Source organism: Penaeus chinensis, chromosome 20, assembly GCF_019202785.1.
Source record: "Penaeus chinensis breed Huanghai No. 1 chromosome 20, ASM1920278v2, whole genome shotgun sequence".
NCBI classification, from domain to species: domain Eukaryota; kingdom Metazoa; phylum Arthropoda; class Malacostraca; order Decapoda; family Penaeidae; genus Penaeus; species Penaeus chinensis.
In genome coordinates, this window is record NC_061838.1 from 13,297,470 (window position 1) to 13,302,469 (window position 5,000).

At 43.2% G+C, this 5,000-nt stretch overlaps 1 protein-coding gene across 1 annotated transcript in view; it reads right to left on the minus strand.

Moving 5' to 3' along the window:
* Window positions 1–5,000, minus strand: part of LOC125036255 — a 255,323-nt gene that overhangs the window by 1,749 nt on the left and 248,574 nt on the right. The gene's annotated exons all lie outside the window — the stretch shown is intronic.

Below are 5,000 nucleotides of genomic sequence, written 5' to 3' on the forward strand. Positions count from 1 at the left end.
ACGCCAAATCTAACGGCCAAAATTTGAAGTTCCTGGTAAATATGTATCTACAAGGTAATGTGATTTTCTTTTTATGACCAAGTGGTTTTCTACAAAATGATGATATATATTTTTTCTGATAACTGTACTGGGAATACGAAATGTAAATTCTGCAGAGGATATTACGGTGAAAGAAAGGTAAATAAAAACGATACTGTAGACAAGTCACGCTTAAACTAGTTTCAAAATCATCAAAACTAAAAACTCAAAAAGAGAATAAATTAATGAATAAAAACACACAAAAACGTATTCATATATTGCCATCAAAACATTGCAAAATAACAAGACACAGAATTTTTAAAACTGGAGACAAAAACACTTCAAAACCAATTCGGTTTCGGTCCAGACACACACCTAAAATCATTCACGCAACGCCGGTCCGTTATCTGATGAAATAAGAGAGATAATACGAATGTGGAGAAAAAAGGAGAGAGGGAAGGACAGTGGGAGAGGAAAAATGAGAATGAGGGACGGAGGGAGGGAGAGAGAGAGAGAGAGAGAGAGAGAGAGAGAGAGAGAGAGAGAGAGAGAGAGAGAGAGAGAGAGAGAGAGAGAGAGAGAGAGAGAGAGAGAGAGAGAGAGAGCGAGAGCGAGAGAGAGAGAGAGAGAGAGAGAGAGAGAGAGAGAGAGAGAGAGAGAGAGAGAGAGAGAGAGAGAGAGAGCGACCGAGAGAGAGACCGAGAAACGGACAGACAGACAGGTATATACAGACAGACAGACAGCCAAAGCCAGAGACCTGCAGTAGCAACGCCACCAGCGATCGCAGCAGCCGTTGCAGCAGGCTCCTCCACCTGCCGTCCCGCGAGCAGCAGCAGCAGCAGAACACAGAGAAGTGCGCTATAATAAACGGCGACGTAACTCACGCACCCCAACCTGTGTTAAGCTTTAACCCTTTCCTCCACATAAGTTACGTCCCGAAGCTTCAACTCTCCTTAAAGCTTCACACTCCCTCTTAACCATTAGGGCCTCTTTCCTCTCTCTACAAAGACTTGCCGATCCTCCTCTTCCTAGAACTGCGAATTTTCCCCTCGCGTCATCTTTATTCCCCCACCTTTCATCTCCCTCAGAGGAGGTCTCGTGTCTTTAGAGTGGGGTTTCTCCCCTAAATCCCCTCCATTACGGGACTTTTCTTCCCTGATTACTCTCTAACGTGAAGGATTTTCTGCCGAAATCCCGTTTTCCCCCAAGAATTATCTGATCTACCTAAATTTTCTCCCCCAACCTTCTGCTTCCTCCTCTTCCTTTTCGCCCCATAATCCGTGACCCGTCCAGGTTTTCTCCCCCTAAATCTCTGTCCCCAGATTCTTCTGTCCCGTACAGGCTTTCCCCAAAAATCCCTGTCCCGACAACTTTTACTCCCACGAAACCTTTGCCTCGAAAAACGATTGTCCTCCCAAAAAAACTTCTCCCTAAAATAACTTTTCCTCCCTAAAAAAAACTTTAAAATTTAGCCCCGAAAACTTTTTCTCCCCCAAAACCTCTGCATCACACTACTTTCCCCTTCCAGTGCCTCTGCCCTGCACAGCTTTCCCCGAAAAATCTCTGCCCTGAAACTTTTTCTCCCCCAAAACCTCTGCCCTGCCAAGCTTTCCCTTCCCAGCTCCTCGCGGACGAGAACTTTTTCCCCCGCCATCAAAGCGTTTTCTCCCTTTAAAGTTCCTCTATTCACAAAAATGTATCCTCCCTTAAACCCCCTACAGATATGAAGGCTTTCCTTCTTCAACAACAAAAGCCCTGCTCCTTTCTTTCCATCATCACCACAAAGACGCTGCTCTCTCGCTCTCTCTCTCTCTCTCTCTCTCTCTCTCTCTCTCTCTCTCTCTCTCTCTCTCTCTCTCTCTCTCTCTCTCTCGCTCTCGCTCTCGCTCTCGCTCTCGCTCTCGCTCTCGCTCTCGCTCTCGCTCTCGCTCTCGCTCTCTCTCTCTCTCTCTCTCTCTCTCTCTTCTCTCCTGTCCCCAGGCCACTAAGACATCTCCGAATTTCCCTCTACCTTTAAAGAAAGCCTTTTACCCTTCCCTCACCGCCACAAAGACATATTCCCCTTCCGCACTGTCTCCCTCCCCTCCCCTGCCCCCCTCTCCTGCTTTTCCTTTCCCCGCATCTTCCCTCAGCCCCCCCTCCCCTCCGCCCATTCTCCTACCTCCCTCTCCTCCTTCTTCTTCTCCTCTCTCCTCATTCCTCCACTCCTCTTCTTACCCCTTACCCATTCCCCCTCCTTCCCCACCTGCCATCTCCCCTTCCCTTTACCTTCCGTATCACCCCCCCCCCCCTTACTCCTCCCCCCCCACTCCTCGTCACACCCGAAGGCAGGTTACGCTGCTCGTGATAATAATTAGATCCTTGTGTATTCAACTCCCGCCATTTTCGGATGCCGGGGCGATACGGGTTCCGGATATTAAGACTCGCGCGACGGCAATCAGATTCCGGTTAAAGCGGGCTCTTACGTCGATTAATGGAGATTTATAGAAACACTTAATCGTTTCTGATAAATCATTTTGTATAGAGATTCGATATGGCGGGGGAGGGGAGGGAGGGGAGGAGGGAAGGAAGGAGGGAGGGAGGGAAGCAGGGGAGGGCAGGTGGGAGGGAGGAGAGCGCTATTCCACACATTTCTCCTTATCCGAAATTCTAAATAAACATTATTGCGTCATAGATTAGTCGGATAACGGTTTGGCGGAACCTTTGTACCCGCGAGATAATTTGACAGATTAGTCTTATCCATTAGCTGGATGAACCATTAGTTAGTGTAGGTCTTTCTCCGCCCTAATAAATCGCGGGCGGGCACACTCGCTGGATAATTTGCCAGATCAATGTTAGTTCTGCATTAGGTGCCTGCGTACGCTGAGCAAGCTAGATAAATAATCTGCATACAAGAGACGGTCCATTATAAACACTAAATTATGGTTGATGAAAGAAAGGGATTAGGTAATAAAAAAAAAGAAAAGAAAAGAAAAGAAAAAGATAGACACTGCATTTTCATTTTATTCATTTTCCGATAAGGTTTCCTGGGTCGACACACTTAATAAAATCTAAATTCCGGCGACAGATATAAATAAATAAATAGTGCATGAATATAAAAATCAGTAAGTAATTGAATAAAGAAAGGGGGGTCGGGGGGGGGGGCCGTGCCGAAATACAATAGTCTTTCCCGCCATCGGAAGTCATGTCATTTGGAATGATTTATATTCTTAAATCTGGTAGAGCTGGATAATTGGGATTACGGCCAGATTTCGCAGGTTAGGCTCTGGATAACGACCGAATTATGAATCCGCGGTTTAAAATGAGGAATAATAATATGTTCGAAGTAAAATTATCAGACGTGCAGTTCGAATTTGGACATTTCAGACGGCCATTATTTATTTTGTAGTTCCTGGTTTTACCTTCATTACTATGATGTTGTTTTCTATCTTATTACACCTTATGACCTAATTCTTTAAGCCTATCAAATGTTGACTGTTACAATCTGTAAGTGAGATCAAACACGCATGCATAAGCTGTTAGGAAACTCAACGGCAACGGCCCTGATGACAAAAACGCAACAAAAAGCAAGACACATTTGGTAACAGATATCTATAACATATATCTACTCGATATCTAAATAGCATAATAAACCACCTCAACGACTTTTCTGTCTGTCGGGGGGGAAAAAAAAGAAGAATGCTGGGAGGTGAGCCTGTGTGTGTGGTTGGGCGATGGCGGGTGAGGGAAAAAGGTTAAATCTGAGGAGAATAACTTTACTTACGTCTCGAATAACGCCCATGAGGAGACTCAAGGGTTATAGTCTGAGACCCCCCCCCACCCCCCCCCCCACTCGGCCCTCCCGTCCCAAGCCTGGGGATAAAACCTGCGCTTGAATAGGATAATTTAAGAAGCGAAAGGTAAAAGCGAGCGAGAGAGCGAGGATTGAAATCGAAGAAAAGAAAACGGAGGGAGGAAGAAGGAGAAAAAGCGCGGGAAAAAAAAAGACAATCACGGGCCTCACTGAACGAAGGACTTTTAACTCCAATACATAAATTACTGACTTCAGCAAACCGTCATGCGTTGCATTATATATAGATGCCATTAAATCTATCCGCTCCACAACACACGTCTGTATACATTCATAAACGCGACGACGGCGGTACGACCAAGCCATTCTATACTCATTCATAAATATTTTACGCTTCGACGGGCTAAAAAAACATGTCACACCCGGTATAGAGTCTGCGAGTGAGTGTGTGTGTGTGTGTGTGTGTGTGTGTGTGTGTGTGTGTGTGTGTGTGTGTGTGTGTGTGTGTGTGTGTGTGTGTGTGTGTGTGCGGATGTACTTGTGTCCAAATGTGCGCGTGTGTGCGTGTTTGTACGTGTGTGTGTGTGTGTGTGTGTGTGTTTTATTATAATAATGATAATGATAATAATAATAATAATAATAATAATAATAATAATAATAATAATAATAATGATCATAATAATGATAATAATAATAATGATCATAATAATGATAATAATAATAATGATAATAATGATAATAATAATAATAATAATAATAATTATATTTTTATTATTATTATCATTATTATCATTATTATTATTACTATTATCATTATTTTGATGGTTATTATTATTATCATCATTATTATCATTATTATTTCTTTTTTCACACTTTGTGTCTGGCTGTTCTTATTGCCAGGTTCTTCGCTGATAGGCGGGCCATAACAAATGACCATGGGCAACCAGCATTTTCTTTCTCAAATCTCAAGTGCTTTTCGCAAAATCCTGGCAGTTCCCAACAACGCAGTCTTTTGAAGTACTCCTAAGTTGCAGTGAATCCCAAGCTTTTCAACCCACGTCTCAAATCCTTTGGTCACAGAGTCCCAGAGCTCCAATAGCAACATTATTATTATTATTATTATTATTATTATTATTATTATTTTTATTATTACTATTAATATTATCATTATTATCACTATCACCATTATCAT